Source organism: Equus caballus, unplaced genomic scaffold (assembly GCF_041296265.1).
Source record: "Equus caballus isolate H_3958 breed thoroughbred unplaced genomic scaffold, TB-T2T haplotype2-0000440, whole genome shotgun sequence".
Lineage (NCBI taxonomy): Eukaryota > Metazoa > Chordata > Mammalia > Perissodactyla > Equidae > Equus > Equus caballus.
Window position 1 is genome coordinate 247,553 of NW_027222395.1, and position 16,220 is coordinate 263,772.

Consider the following 16,220-nt stretch of genomic DNA (forward strand, 5'->3'; position numbering starts at 1 on the left):
TCTTTTGGAAGATCTCATTGGAGAGGGGTGCATGTGAGGGGAGTGGGCCGGGGAGCACATCTTGTTGACTTTCGGAGATGCTGTCACTTGCAAGGCCAGCTTGCGTGAGGAGGACGCTGAGGGCGAGGCATCCACAGGCATCTGCTGAGAGACTTAACTCAAGCAAAAGCCAGGGAGGAAGCTGACTGTGAAAAATGGTGAACCAAAGGGGCAGGTCGTCTGGACACAGGGAAGGGCTAGTCTGTTGGGTCGTGAAATGCATATTGGGAGAGGGACAGGCAGCTGGGTGCCCAGGAGGGAGCGTGGGAGTGGAAGGGCCTATCTCCTCCACCTGCTGTGCCCACTTCCTGCACGCTGCCCCTCTGGCCTCTGCATCACATGCATCTGAGAGCAGCAGCACGCTCGGGGTAGCAGCTGCCTGATAAGAAGGCTGCTCCGACCTCGACCTCCGGCAAGGTCATCTGAGACCTGGAAGTTATGAGAGGAAACAGCAGGTTTAGAGGAAAAACTGGCCTTTGGGGAAGTTGCAACAACTTGTGATTTCTACGGCTGTTTTGCTTTCTGCTCAGCTGCTTCTCCAGGATGGAAGACAGCCCAGGCAATAGGAAATGCCACCTGATGGCCAGCTCTCCAGTCTCCTCCCAGCATGCTTCAAGCGGATTGTGAGGATAATGTTGGGAAGTTTAAACCCAACCAAGGCCCTCGGGGTCCAGAGCAGACATTTTCCTGCCACCTCTGGTCAGACCTTTGAGTGCCGAGTTATTCATGCATTTACCAAATATTTCTTGAGCGCCGGGCACTGTGGTGGGTCCTGGGGTACGGGCATGGACAGGACAGCACTGTCCGAGGCAATTACCAGAAGGACGCGGAGAAGTTAGCCAGATGAGGGCATGTGGCTGGGGGAGAGACATGGAGTGTGCAGGCAGAGAGAAGGAATGTGGGCTCTGAAGGGTGCATTCAGGAGACAGAAAGACATTCATTGTGCCTGGATCTTAAAAGCAAGGAGGAGGAGTAAGAAGTGAGGCTGCAGGTGGATGAGGAAGATCAGACGATGAAGGGTTTCCTAAGCCGCAGTACGTAAACAGATGGTCTCTTAGGTTGACGGCAGTACTGAGTTGCTGAAGATTCTAAGCAGGGGCGCGACTTGCTCAGATTGGAATGTTTATAAAAATTACTCTAGCTGTGTGGGGCTGGAGAATGGATTAGTTGGGGGCAAGAAAAGATTCAGGAAGAACAGTTTGAAAACTAGCACAGGTGATGGCCTGGATTGAATTAGAGACGCAGAAGCCGGGATGGAAAGAAGGGGAGGGGTCAAGAAATGAGGATGATTCTAAGCACTCGGTGAAGGAGAGTGCAGCTTCCAGGCTGACTTCTGGCTCAGGCGACTGGGTAGAAGAAGGTCCCAGTTAGTGATGCAGGAGACACAGAAGGATGAACAGATCTGTAGGGGAAGATGATGAATTCTGTTGAGGACATGTTGGGACATGAAAGGGAGGTGCCCACTGGCAGCTGGACTCGGTGGCCTGGAGCTCAGCAGTCGACCTGGGCTGGAGGTGATTTGCAGAGCTGCAAGGCAGCGAGGGTGCGAAAGGGCTTATCGGTGCCTGCTGCAGAACGGGAGTGCCTCCATGGACAAGGAGGCAGAGGCGCAGAGAGGCTGAGGACCATTCAGGGCTTCGTACCCAAGCTGAGATTTGAACCACACCCTTTGTGTGTTTGTGTGTGTGTGCGTGTGTGCACACATGCACGTGTGTGTTTTCCCCAGTAGGCAGTCCTGTCATTACTCATGCCTGTGCCAGCCAGTGTTTGAAAATATCACAGTTGCCTTTGCCAACTTGGTGCATAGCATTGGCTTAATTCTGTGGGACATCTAGCATTGACTGCCCCTAGAATAGGGACGGCACATTGATACTGGAGCTGGGGATTCAAATTGGCATTAGCTTGGTGGACAGGCAAATGGAGGGAGCATAATGTAGCCATGCGTGGTGAATGCTAGATTCAGAGGGTTCCTCTTTTGCACCCTGCCATATGGGCAGCTTCCGTGGCCATGAGCGTAGATCTTGGTGAAATCGCTTCTCTGCTGAAGAACGAGAGATCAGAAGATAGTTCCGCTCAGTGCTGCGTGTGCATGAACTCGCCGCGGTATTATTTGAGGTCAGAGTAACCTTGTGAGAGGCCACCTTCTGATCCTGCCAGCTGTCTCCTTTACCTGGAAAAAAGCTTAGCCATAAAAGAAGAGAAATAGCTTAAGGGGAAGGATGGAAGAGAGGGGAAGAAATAAATAGCCGAGATGGGCAGCACAGCCATACTTGTGAACACTCTGGGCTGTTGGAGCATGGCAGAGTGGAGTCTGCGTGAAATGTTTTGTGAAATAGCAGAGAGCAAGGCCATAGCCCCTGGGCTTCGGAGGCCGTAAGCTTATTAAAAGTTATATTTTGCTCCGTGGAAGCAGACCCTGTTTGTGTGTGCGTGTGAAAAGGAAACAAATCCTGGCATGAGATTCCGTTCCACTGAATTCATTCGGAAAGATGTTCCTGTTCGGTGGGCCAAGACGTGGTGAAAAACCATAGACGCTGCTTAGAAGCTGTTCTAAGGGGTCCGGCTTGTCAAGACCCAGTTCTGAGCAGCTGATTGCTGCTTGCCATTGTTCGACCTGGACTGGGGCTGAAAATGCTGATTCCCTGAATGTCCCTAAAATAGAGGCCAGCTCAGACCGGGCTTAGAGCTGGTGTGAGAGCACATGAGCCAGATTCTAAATCAGATCGAAGCAAGAGGGGTTGTCAGTGCTTTGACCAGAGAGATTCCCTGGGTGTTAATTCCACCCTCTGTGAGTAGGACTCGGGACTGGAACGCATCCTCAGCTCAAGGTTGTGGCCATCTTCTTGTCCCTTTTAGCCCTGCGTGGGCCGTTGTCTTCTCTGCGTCTCTCAGTGAATTTACTTGGACTAGTGCAGAGAGAGCATCCTGTTGGCTTAACCAAGTACCATCGCCCCCTAGTGGGCAGAGCCCTCTGTACGAAGCCTCATGGTAATCGTTGGCCAACCTATGGAGGTATCTTCTTTGAGTCAGATGCTGTGTTCCAGTCCAGTCAGTGGCCAACTCAGACAAAGCCATGTTACTTTGCCAAGTGGGCAGTGCTGGGAGGGGGAGTTTGAAATGGCTGGACCGTGGCCGACTTGCACACTCCCAGTATCTATTGTCGGGGCAAGGGCTTGGCTCAAAGCTAAGTTACCAGACTGGTTAACGGCTGGTGTGTTAATCGGCCGCTGTGTTAGAGAGTGGGCCCAGGAAGAGCAGGTGTGTTGAGTAGCAAGTCCAGAATCCCAGAATGATGCAAAGACCTTCCCGGGCTCGTCTAGTCTATTCTGTCAGGGATGTGGGAATCTCTCTGGATTTGGGTCAGAGGGCGAGGTTGAAAACCAGACACCACCACTTAAGAGCTGCGTGGTCTTCGGAAGCTTGATTAACCAATCGGAGCCTCACCTCTCGTGCTGTGAGCTGGACCAACAACAATGCCCCCTCCCAGGGTTGTGAGGATGAGGTGAGGAAGGTACCTCCCCTAGCATCTGGTACCCGGGAGGCACGTAATGCCTTCGTCTCCTTCAGTGAAATACCAGGGACCTTTCAGCATAGAGTCACTTGCGGAAGGAGTATGTCCACCCAAGGGCAAGTGAGTGGGATATAAGTTACATAAAGATTTTAGTTATTGCAGCCAAAAGAGTTTGGCAGACGGTGGCCAAACTTTCTAGGTCAGTGTCCGGAGAGGAGAGATATAGAGAGTGTTAGTGGTGATAATTTTGTCTGTCTGTCTTTCCTGCTCACTCACTCACTCATCTGTCACTTCTCTCTCTCTCTCATCTACTTTTTGTTCCATCTATCAGTCATCTATGTACACACACCTCATTTTTTAATTAAGAATTATTTCTTGAATGCCTAATATCTGCCAGGCACGGGGGGTACAGTGATGAAGAAAACAAACCCATGACTTCATAGAGCCTGCGTTTGAGGCGTGGGGTGCAAAAGATGATACATGAAAACTAACTCATGGCAGACAGTGACAGTCTAATGTGCTTCCGTGTGCACTGCTTCATCTTATCCTCGCGGTACCTCTGTGACGGAAGAGGGTCTCATCATCCCATTTTAAAGACAAAAAAAGTCAGACTGGGGGGGCGGGGGGTGCCTCGATTTCACCAGGTGGACACAGCCTGCCTGGGGCAGAGCCGCCTGACTCGGCATCCTGCATTCTTTTGACTTCCCCATGATGTAACTTCCTTGGAAAAGGGAGAAATATGAACTGACGGGAAAAAAGAGAAGGTTTTCAAAATAAGAGTTTGTAAATCAACCTTAAGAAGTTCCATGAGTTGCAAGGGGTAAAAAATAGCTCACTCGGTTACCTTTATTTTCCCTTCTGGTTTTAAATTCCCATAGCACACTTTCTGTGAGCGGTGCAGGGGACTTTAGCTTCTCGCATTGCCAGGCAAATATTTATCCTTATGGATAAAGCAATGCCATAGTCGTCTTCATGGCCTTATTCTAAAACGTCTTCCCTCCCTCTGGAATTTTACACTAGGCCAGCATTCTTGTTTTTGTTTGTTTTTTGGTGAGGAAGATTGGCCCTGAGCTAACATCTGTTGCCAATCTTCCTCTACTTTAGGTGGGACGCCACCACAGTGTGGCTTGATGAGCGGTGCTACGTCTGCGCCTGGGATCTGAACCTGCGAACCCTGGGCTGCAGAAGTGGAGCACGCACACTTAACCACTTGGCCCCCGGGCCAGCCCCCTAGGCTAGCATTCTTGACCGTTCCTCTCCTCTCTTTGAGGATTTGTCAGGGGCTGCAAGGCAGATGCCCAGTGGGGCCGGGCAGGTGTGACAGTGCGTGAAGGGGGCCTGGTGGGAATACTGGTGACCTTGAGAGTGAGCGTGTGTCCTCTGGGGGCGGCCGTGACTCAACGCCATCCAGTCCCCACAGGTGTTGAGGGTGCACCGTGTTGCCAGTGCTCGTCCTTTGGGAGAAACAGAAGTCAAGATTTCATGCACAATATCTTCAATTTAAATTTTAGTTCAGTTTCAACAAAACAAAATAAAACCCATAGTGTGGGCCAAACCAAGCATGCCTGCGGGCCAGGGTATTTTGGGTCATAGGCTGGGTTACAACCTGCTGTCATGGGACACTTCTCAGTGGAGAGAAGCGATGTGTTTACATCAGAGATCAGATTTGATTTGTTTGGCCCGGAGAGTTTTGAGACCCATTTTGAGTTAATGGCTAATATTTTAAAAGTGGGATATTTCACCCAAAGATCTAGGTTTCTGGCTTCTTTAGAAAACAAAAATCAAAAGATGGAACAACACTGAGTCCAGTGTTACCCAGTCACAGACTCCTGGTGCTGAGTGTGGCACTTCCTTTAGACAGGGGCTGCCTAGTTTGCCACAGTCCCCATCGCTCCCTATTGTTGACTTCTGGCCCACTGCACTTACTAATGTGATCTCCCTGATGCCTGTAGGCATTGGAGTTTGTGCTCACAGGTTCAAATCTGTGTTTGATCAGAACGTGAAAGGGGCATTCCAACTCACCTGACATCAGTGTGGGTTGACGGTGAAAATCAGCGTGCTAGTTCTCCCCAAGCAGAAGATCGCTCCCAGGAGCAAAATCAGTCCTGCTGGATCTTCCTAGACCCTTTTACTTTTTATCTGTGCCTGGTGGAAGATCTGTGTGTGTGTGCGCCTGTGCGTGTGCGCACACCTGCATCCATCCTGTGTGTGCACGTGTGCGTGCATGGCATGGAGGTTTGATCTTTCTCCCGTTTCCCTCCATCTCCCCCTTTACCAAGCAGTTATCTCTGCTGTCTTCGGCTCTGGCTCTCAGGCTTGGGGAGCAACCTCTTGCTCATTGGTGTCAGGAGGACCAGGCATCCTCACTCTCGTGGTGGGCCCCTCTGAGTGGCTGGCGATCTTGCTGTTTTACGTGTTGTTCGCCTCTCACAACCCGTTTCTATCTGCGATGCTCTGAAATCCGTGGCAGTCTCCTTGAGATACGCGTGTTCAGCAGCTGGGACCACTCAAAGCTTTATCCCTCTATTCTGCCACCATTGCCCCTTCATGGAAAGGATTTGAAAAGGAAACCTTGACTTTTAGATTGATTTTTAAATAAGCACCTATTTAGCTGTTGGTGCTTGAAAAGCAGCCTGGATTATAGTCTTCCAACAAGCAAACAGTATTCTAATTGATGCCTTTCCTAGCTGATGAAAGGGGCCTCTGCGGGTAATTCCCCCCAGCCTGGGGACAGACCTGATATTCACAGGTTGTTGACAACAGCGGGGAGTGGGGAGAGGTCAGGAACGCGGGCACAGGCGAGTGCTTTCTCCTCTCCTCGGTCCTTCCCCCGTGGACTCTTGTCCTGCAGCTTCCTCTCCCTTCTAGTTGATTGCCGTGGTTTTGGTGGTCATGCCAAGGTTTTTTTGCTGCATTTCTGAGAACAAAATGCAGACTAGGAAGTACTGTTGCATTGCTAACCCAGTGGTTTCCAGGAAAGATGATGGACAGAGTGTTTAAAATTGGATTGGAACTTAGAAGTTTCCAGATTCGTAGATGCCTCCCACCGGGTGAATAGTTTTCTCTGCTTTTACTAGAGATGTCTAGAATCTAAAGTGCCTTTGCCAAGAGATGAATAAAAGCCTTTCCTCCTCCATCGGGCCTTCCTAGAGTGTGAGAAAGAAAACATATTCTCCTTTCACTCCAGTCATGATGGCCTTGAGGAGAAGTGAATAGCCAGCATTTATTGACCACTCCTTAGACACCAGGCTTTGGGCTGAGTGCGTCACATGATCATCTTGTCCTCACAACCAGCTTAGGAGGCTGCTCTTGTTGTCATCTCCAGTTTACAGATCAGGAGACAAAGGCGCAGAGAGGTTAGGTAACCTCTCTCAGGCCACACAGCGGGGGAGGGGTGGTACCTGGGTTTGAGCTCAGCCCATTCTTTTAAGTGGAACACACTCTGCGCTGCAGCCTATGTTGATACATTTCATCCGGCTGCGTGTTTCCTGATACTTTTCTCTCTGCCGTTTACAGAGTCTGTGGAGGCCGAATGTTGCAATTCGTGAAGAGCGGTTAGTGTGCAGGACATTACTCATCATAAAAGTGAATAGTCAGTGTTTATGACATGGCAGGGACTGTGCTAAGTGCTTTAAATGCATTTTCACTTGGGGCTCTCACACTGACTCTGAAACGTGGGTATGGAAGTCACCGACCACGATCCTACCTCCAGGATTTGAACCAGGATTGATACAGTTAGAAGTGAACCCACCCTTTAATTTACCATGTTGCAATTTCATCCTCTGCTGTTCTCTCTTCAGTGTCTCGTCTGCTCCAGCCACAGGATGGCTCAGTGCTGTTGGTTTAACATGCTAAATGATTTCCTACCTCAGGACCTTTGCACAACCTCAGCTCTCTGCTTGGCACACCTTTTCTCTTCTTCTCTCCTCAGCAAACCATGCTTTAGCACCCCGTTCAGGTGTCACCCTGGGAAACTTTCGGCATCTTCCATGGAAAGAGCTAGTTGCTTCTCTCTGCCTCCTCCCCTGGAACCCTGCTGTCTTTAGACTTTCTTACTGCCCTCCTTACACTGTGTTGTCATAATTTGTATACCCCATGGAGTTGTAAATCCTTTGAAGTGGAGATTATGAAGGATGCATCTCACCCGACTGTGTGGTTTGTCACTCTCCCAGAACCTACTCCAGTGGCGGGTAGTCATAGGTGCCCAGGCGCCAATGATGAGTCCCTGTCTCGCTGGTGCCTAGCCTGGAGCACAGGAGCAGACATGCTGAGCGCATATGACAGTGCTTGTATTAGTCAGGGCTCTCCGGAGAAACAGAGCCAAGAGGATATATACAGACATATTTAAGGGGACATTTGTCATGGGAATTGGCTCACGTGGTCATGGAGGCTGAGAAGTCCCGTGCTCTGCCACCTGCGGGCTGGAGACCAGAAACCAGGTGGTGGAATTCAGTCTGAGTCTGAAGGCCCAAGAACCAGGAGCTCGGATGTCCGAGGGCAGGGCACGATGGACGTGCCAGCTCTGAGAGACAGAGGGAACTCACCCTCCCTCCCCTTTTTCCCGTTTGGGCCCTTGAGCGAGTGGAGTTGCCCAGCCGCTGTGCTGCCAGCGGATCTTCTTTACTCCGTCGGCTGCTTTAGTCCCTTCCAGAAACACCTCGCGGACACCCCCAAAATAGTGTTCTCCAGGTATCTGGGCATCCCTTCCCCAGCCCTGTCCAGTGGACAAGATTACCCATCACCGTTCTCAGTATGGTTTTATTGATGGTTTGGTATCATTCTGACCCCCTCCCCACCTCTTTGTTACCTTCTGGCTTCAAACAGCGTTTAGTAGACGATGGAATCATGTTTCTCGCCCAGAGGTTGGCTGACCTCTTCCTGTAAAGGGACAGAGAGCAAGTATTTTAGGTTTTTCAAGCTGTGTGGGCTCTGTCAACTACTCACTTCTGCCATTGTGGCGTGAAATCAAACTTTGTTTGCAAACATGGCAGCCGGCAGATGTGGCACACCGGCTGTCGCTTGCTGACCTGTGTTCTAGGAGATTCTTGTTGTGACAAATACTGGAAGATGATAATTGGGCTGCTCTTATCACACTCAAGATTAGCTTAGTTGCCCAAGCCACAGTCTTAAACTGGGCCTTGAAGAGAGGATTGTGTGTTCAGTGTCATGCATAGCATCACTCCGAGTGCCTCACTGTTGGCCCATTTAGGTATCATTAAAGGGGTCTCGTAGGTTGTCATGGAAAGGACCTATCCTTTGGAGTCAACTATTCTGGTTTGAATTCTGCATTTAAGCTGTGTGATCCTGGGTAAGTTACTGAAATACTTAGATCACCATCCTTACCTTGCAGCATTTTAATGGGCTGCAAATATTTAGCCTGTTTCAGGCACATAATAGGGATTGAGCAAATATTAGTTACTTTGTCTTCTTGCAGGCTTTTACCGCAAATCCCAACCTTTCAGCTGCAACATGGAAATGTAAACTGTAAAAGCCACTAGAGCCCAGGGAGGCCCAGTGTATTTGAAATTCTAGAAAGAGTCTTTGAAAAGTGAGAGACATTTAAGTCTGAGGAATTTGTCCTTTCTAACTGTCTCACCATTCTCTTTGAGACGGAGTGAGAAGAATTTGACATTTCATTTTCACACCTGAATGTTACAAGTCTAATGCAAGCTTGGGAATCAGAGGTGGCTGTGACGTCAAGGGACGGGGAACGGAGGTTGCAGACCAAAGGCAGAGATGGCCTGTTCAGCTCTGCAAGGAGGTTGATTGGATGCCTACAAGGTTATCAAAGGGACTCTTACGAACATTCTGGGACCAGGAGGAGTAAATATTGGGATGCTCTATTGGGAAAAAGAAGTTGGATGAGACCCCTGTATCTATCTGTACGTGCCACACATCATAAGTATCTATGTCCCACAGCTCCTTGCGTATGGTGTAGGGCACCTAAATGTCGCAGAGAACTGTCTGGCTCCGCGTCTGCCCACACTTCGCATTCTGTTCCCAGACGGGATCTCCGCAAGCGTTCAGAAATGCCTCTCCTTGGTCCAGGCTGACTTCTGTGCTCCTTACAGCCAGTGTCTTCATGTTTTTACCATTGAGCTTTGGCGATGTTTCTGTCCTATTGCCTGCACGTGGGGCCTCCCATGACTGGACCCCTCGCCAGGCAGACCAAAACGCTCCTTCCTGTCCAGTCCCAAGGCATTCTGTTTATAAGCCCTCAGACCACTTATAACACGGAATGGACCTTCGTCGTGCCTCTCTCTCTAATAGATGAAAAGCTCCTTGAGGACAGAGGTCACATCTTATTGATCCTTTTAGCTCCAGTACCTGGCATGGTGGCAGGTACTTATTAGAGGCTTGATAAATATTGCTGACTTTGAAAACAGGAAATTATTTTTAAATTTGGAGATATTTTCAAGCTGACAAACTGAAAATGTCTTGAAACGCTGGCTGTCCAGAAAAAATGGTTTTGTGTTGACTTTGAAGTTGAGTGGCCCGTCCTTTTAAACCAGCCCCGCTAGGCCCTCGGCGAGTCTCAGCGCATCTTGGTGACAGAACGACATCGCCCAGAGGCCTGCGGTGATTGGCTGCATCATGGGGCGCACTGTCGTTCCAGATGTCGGTCCTGCGGGGTTTTCCTGCGGGAGCAGCAGGGAGCGGAGCCACCGCTCAAGAAACACTCCAGGATCTGCAGCTTTGACCCTGAGAACCGTCCACGCAGGTGGGTCAGGCGGAGGTTCAGTCCACGGTGACTGGAGGGCAGGGCGAATGGGTCAAACCAGGCATTTTGTGGGAAGTGGTTAATGTTTAGGAAGAGTGAGCACTTGAATAAGAGTAAGCAGCCACGGCGAGAGCCCTTCGGGTGGCTTCTCAACCTGGGATTTAGCAAACGTCTGCTGGCTGCCCGCCATGTGCTGGGCGCTCAGTGAGTTCAAGACCTTCTGAGAGAGGCACTAGCAATGTTTCCATTTTGCAGTTGGGAAAATCAAGATTCAGAAAATTAAGTAACTGTCGCAAAGACTTAGAGCTGGAGAGCTGGAGTGACTGTGATTCAGACTCAGGTCTCTGTGCTCAAGAAATGCCCTCGTCCTTTGCTGTGGCAATGGTGGTTTAGCCCATGAACTCTAAAGCCAGACTGGGTTTCAACGCCGGCTCTGTTACTTATGAGCTGTGTGACCTTGGACAACTTACTTAATCTCTCTGTGCCTCAGTTTCCTCATCTGTAAAGTGCGGATAATAATAGTTCCTACCTCACTGTGATGATCAAATGATGTCCTATGTATAACATGCCCAAAACGGTGTCTGACATCCAGCAGGCACTGCACAAGTGTTTGTCATTATTACGTAGGACCACCTCTTCCATACAAGGCGCCTACTTGGTCTGTTGCATCGTTTTGCATGAATCTTGGTGGGCATAGCGCAGCGTACTCTTCACCCACTGTCCCTTTCTCGGACAGCACTGAATTTCCAGGGACACGGGGACCTTTGACGCATCTTGCCCCAGCTCGTAGCTTAAAATCTGGTGATGTTATTATTTTTCTTCTGCACGATCGTGCATCGCAGGGATTTCTCTTGTAGCACTGACTAAACAGGATGCTATTTCTGCAGGGGCCTTGGTGACTGAGCTGCTGTGGAACCCACCACGTTTATGTGTATTTTGCGAACTGGCAGGTTGATCCATCAAGAGTTCCAGGAGCAGAAGCGCACCTCATTCTGTTTTTCTGGGAGGTCCCCCGCCACGCTGTCTGTGTGATGTGCCGGAGGTTGGTTTCCTAAGGGCCTGCAGCGGGAGGGACATCAATACTGAGGGTTCTAGAGAATGAATCTGGACAATGAGTGTTGCTGGCCTGTGTCTGCAGGGTGAGCAACTGTTGCCTGCCTCTTGCCCTCCCATAAAGGAAGGCGGCACATGTCTGCAGAATGTTCCATGGCTGAAGGGTCGCGGATTCTGTCATTAGAAAACACCAGGGCTTGTTATATGTTTAGTGGGAAAAGCCTTCCCTACGTTGGTCCGTTCATCTCGCCTGCTGCTTGCAGACCTCCTCTGGCTGTGCGTTAGGTACAGAATCAACTCCAGAGTCCTTAGCCTGACACACAGGCCTTACGGTTTCAGGTGCCCCAAGTCCAGCTGGGTGCAAAAAGCCACGCCCTCTCCCCCCACTTGTACCCTGTAATCACTTTCCACTGAATTTCTTGACTGGTCTCCAGATAGTTTGTACTTGCTCATAGCTTTTGCCTTTGCATGTGCTCTTTCTTTTGTATGGTATGCCCTGTCTCCTCTTCTCCAATGGCAAACTCCTACTTATCCTTCAAAACCCAGCTCTGATAACGCTTCCTTTGGAGAAGGCTTCTGCAAGGCACCTAAGCCAAATTACTTGCCCTCTCTCCTGTCCTCCTCTAGCACTCTCTTCTCTGGTATGATAATGAATCCATTGACTTTTGTTATCTCTCCACCAGTGCATACTCCTTCATGGCAGAGACCGATTGTCTCTGACCTCCTTTATTTCTGATAGGAGTGAACCATGAGTTCGAAGTCCTGGCTTGCAGGAGTCTGGTTTCTGCAGGGCCGTGCCTGCTTGGCGAGTTCTCCTGATTCAATGCATTTATTTTTAGCAACAAAATTTAGCGAAAATCCCCAAATATGCATGCCGTCACTACAAGGTGCGTTATTCCGTGGGTGTTGCTTAGCCAATGCTCCCTCCCCGTTTTAATCCGCTTCCCCCTGATTGGTGCCGTCCTGCACCCCTTTCTCTAGTGCTGCTTCTCTGAAAGGCGTTCCGTGTCTCCGCTGCCCCCTGATGTGTGGGTGGGGAGTCTCTCTGGACTCAAGCACGTTAGCCTGTCGGCGTTGGTGAGTGAAGTCAGTCATCTTGCAACTGACCCAACCTCAGAATTAACATTTCCAGTCCCCACTTTGTCTGTTTTGTTTGTTTCTCTAAAACCTGCTGGTCTCCTTCACACCTCCATAGCTTTGCCAGGATTCAGTAATCACTCATTTTTTTCAGCAAATGGTTATTGTTTACCTTCCATGTGTCAGGCACAGCTCTAGGCATTGGGGATGCAGCAGAAAGCACAAGAATGTAGAGCTTCTACCTTGAATATATGACTAAATTAAATATTGTGACGGAAGATGAGAGCACTGTGGAGAAGAATGGAGGTGAAAGAATAAGTCTTGTGGATACTTGGGGGATGAGCATTCCTGGAAGGGCTAACAGCAGGTGCAAAGGCCCTGAGGTGGAGGAGTACCTACCGGGTTTGAGGAACATGGAAGATCGCTGTAGAAACTGTGACTTTTATCCTGGGTGAGATGGGAAGACATTGGAGAGCTTTGAGTGGAGAAATGCCACTGACTTCATGTCTTCACAGCATTACTGTGGCTCTTGTGTTGAGAATCGACTGTGTGGGCCAAGGGAGGAAACAGAGAGCAGTCAGAGAGCCCTGCGGTCATCCACGTGAGAGCTGCGGCGCATCGGACAGTGGTGTTCCCAGTCCGCGAGGACACCCTTCTCTGTGCCATCAGGAACAGTCTTTCTCCTGTAAAATCGAGGGCCGGGGCATCCTCCTGCTGTAACTCTCCCGGACTTTCTTCTCCTGCCCTCAGCACGTTTGACGTAAACTCCTGCGGTAGTGATCATCACGTGCTGTCATCCTCACTGAGCTTTTCTTCCTGCGCTGGTTTTACTTCACTTGGGAATCCTTGGGAACTTACTCATTTGTGAATTCCCAGGGACTGGCACAGAGCCTGGGACATAGTAGGCAAGTTTGGAGGGCGGGACGCACATTGCAAAGCTACCTGGTGGACACCCCAACACCCATGCTCACCGTTTCTTGGCGTTCTAGAAGAGAGCTAGTCCAAGTCTTGCCTCTGCCTTGCCGGCTCGTGTGGCTGAACAATTGTGCATTCTGAAAAGAAGAGCCCTTAGGGGGATGAAAAGATTGTAAGAGAAACGGATTTAGATTCGCTAACACTGAGCTAAGAACTGTGTGCATGTTTCCGGATTTCATCTTCACTCGATCTCATGAAGCATCATCTCCATTTTACAGATGGGATAACTGAGGCTCCAAGGTTTTAGATCACCCGGCCAGTAAGTGGCAGACAACAGTCCAACCCAGGTCTGTGGGCTTTGAAGGCCAGCGCTCTCCCCAAAGATAGACTGTTCCACCGAACCATCGGGAACCAACTCATCCTGCCTGATCGCCTTCGTATTATAAAACCTAGTGGGGAAGGCTGCAGCTGTTAGCTCTGGGTCTTACTCCAACTGTCCACCAAGGGATGCAAGAGTTTCTTGAGTAACTCAATTCCTTAGAAAATAATTTGCCTTCTTTTCACTTTCTGCATTCTCTTCTCTAAAAATTTCACATAAATAACATAATATACCATTATAATATTTTATAATACATAATATAAAGTATATTAAATATATATAGATATGTAAAATATAAATAGATATTATGTTATATATATATAAAGTCACCCAGGAGATACACGGACAAAACCTGAATGTCCCTTGATGGGGGGAGTTAAGAAAGGTGCAGCCCTAAAAAGAAACTGAGTGGCCCTACGACATGCCAGGACGGCGTGATTCCTAGGTGCATTTTAAGGGGAAATAATTAAAACAAAGCGTTCTGTGTATCGTGTGTTTTCGTTTGCATAGAAAGAGGCCTGTGCAGATGCACACCGGCTGAGCTGTGGGCGGTCCTGGCGGGCGGGGAAGACGTTGGCACAGTGTCTGATTCTTCGGTGGGGCCAGGTGGATGGCAGGTCACAGGTGGGAGGCAGACTGATTTTTCAATAGATTCTTCTATGCTATTTGATTTTTTAAAGAATCTAAGATGCACACATATATGTACACATACGTATAAAATATGTATTTCGATTGGTATATAAGTATAATATATATATAAATGTTGACATGTATTTTTTAAAATCTAGCTAATTTTAAGCAGGGCTTCCCCGGTGCGTGTGGTATCTCTCGTACACCATCGCACAACTCTTTGGCTTCACAGACGGTCTCTGGGGACAGAGGCCCTTTGGTTGGGGACAGCCACTCTGGAGGCTGTCAGCTCCGCGTGGGCTGCCTGGCTCGCTGAGGCGGAAACCCCCTGGGGCCTGGCCTCATGCCCTCCCTTTGAGCCCTTCCCCTCCCGCCCTCAGTCTGCTCCCTGCGCATCCTTCCAGGCTCAAGTCCTGCAGGATGGAGCAAGCCTGCTTCTCTTACGGCTCCAACAGGAGCTGACGTGAATCTTACTGGCTGCTGGCCTGCTTAACTTTATGTGTCCGCTTGGCTAGGCTCTGGTGCCCAGTTGTTTGGTCAAACACCAGTCTCGATGTTGCTGTGAAGGTATTTGTTTTAAATGTGATTAATATTTAAATTAGTAGATTTTGAGGAAAGCAGATTATCCTCCACAGTGTGGTGGTCCTCATCCAATCAGTTGAATCTGTCTGTCTCTATAGATCTATCTATCTATAAATCTTTATCATACAGACATATGCCTATGTCTACATCTAGATATATCTATACTGTCTGTGTCTATGTCTATATCTGTATCCATTTTCTCTCTCTCCCCCACCTTTTGGTTCTGTTTCTCTTGAGAAATATACAGCTGTGATTGGCCTTACTTGAGCCATGGTCCTGCCCCTGATGCATTACTTTCTCCATAAGAATGCAACACACTGGGCTAAAGTTAGGGGTTGCTCCCCGGGCTGTGGGGGGAGTGAGATCCGCCCTAATGACCATGGTACTGAGGATGGGAGAGAGGTAGTCTGGAAACCAGAATCAGGCTGTTACAGGAAGTAGAATAAGTGGAGGCTGGAGTGAAACACAACAAAACAGAGAACAGAAGTCCATCACTGTGGCTGTTATTATCTCCTCTTGCAAATGAATTAACAGGCTCAGAATGGTTAAGAGGCATGGTTGAAGTCACACAGGAAGTTGGTAATTGAGCAGGATTCAAGCCTAAGTGTGTATGATCTTGAAGTCTTTATTCGTTCTTTGTCCCGCATCATTTCATTCCTTCCTTCTTTTATTCATTTCATCATCCAGCCAGCCAACAGTAAACTAACGTTTACCGGCTGCTCACTATTGACAGACATGGACTGTGCTGGACCCTGAGGAATCCAGATCATCTGACCTTAAAAGTGAGAAAAAAATGTTTCCTGTGCTGCAGACCGCTTTTCAGATATTCCAAACAAAATTCACTTTTCTCGAGCTGCTCAGAGCAGGCACATTCAAATCCGGATTGGTCTTCAGAGAAAAGTACAAACTCCTTTTCCGCTGAGCCAACTCATTTTCAATTCACTCCATGAAGTCAGGCAGAGTACCAGGAGGGTAAAAACAATCGTAACGACACCACCGCCCACTGCTGTTTACAAGAAGGGGCATTCCTGGTGGGGCAGAGGAAGATGGACGGCACCCGTGTGCCAGAGCTGGCATGGTGTCCTGGCAAGTGGCAGATTTATGGCTCTGGCATCGCCAAAGGAGGAGTCCCTTTCCACTGATGTCCTTCCGAGCTCCCCTGGTTGGTTATTGCTCCGTTTCTTCTTAGCGTGAGTGATGAGAGGGTCCTAGGAGGCAAGTGGGTGCATGCAGGCGAGCAGTTGTTCCATGGATTTATGGTTTATTCTCTGCTCGAGTCACTTTCCTGGCTGCTGCCGCTGTGAATGAGTTCC

General features: G+C 49.2%; 1 non-coding gene and 1 pseudogene across 1 annotated transcript; both read left to right on the forward strand.

Annotated features, from left to right (window-relative positions):
* The window catches only part of LOC138923023 (heparan sulfate glucosamine 3-O-sulfotransferase 4-like), a 144,807-nt pseudogene that overhangs the window by 44,004 nt on the left and 84,583 nt on the right, over nucleotides 1-16,220 (forward strand).
* On the forward strand, nucleotides 6,287-6,431 carry MIR8933-2 (microRNA mir-8933-2). The gene has a single exon (NR_127934.1). It is a non-coding gene; the product is annotated as a microRNA 8933-2 (primary transcript).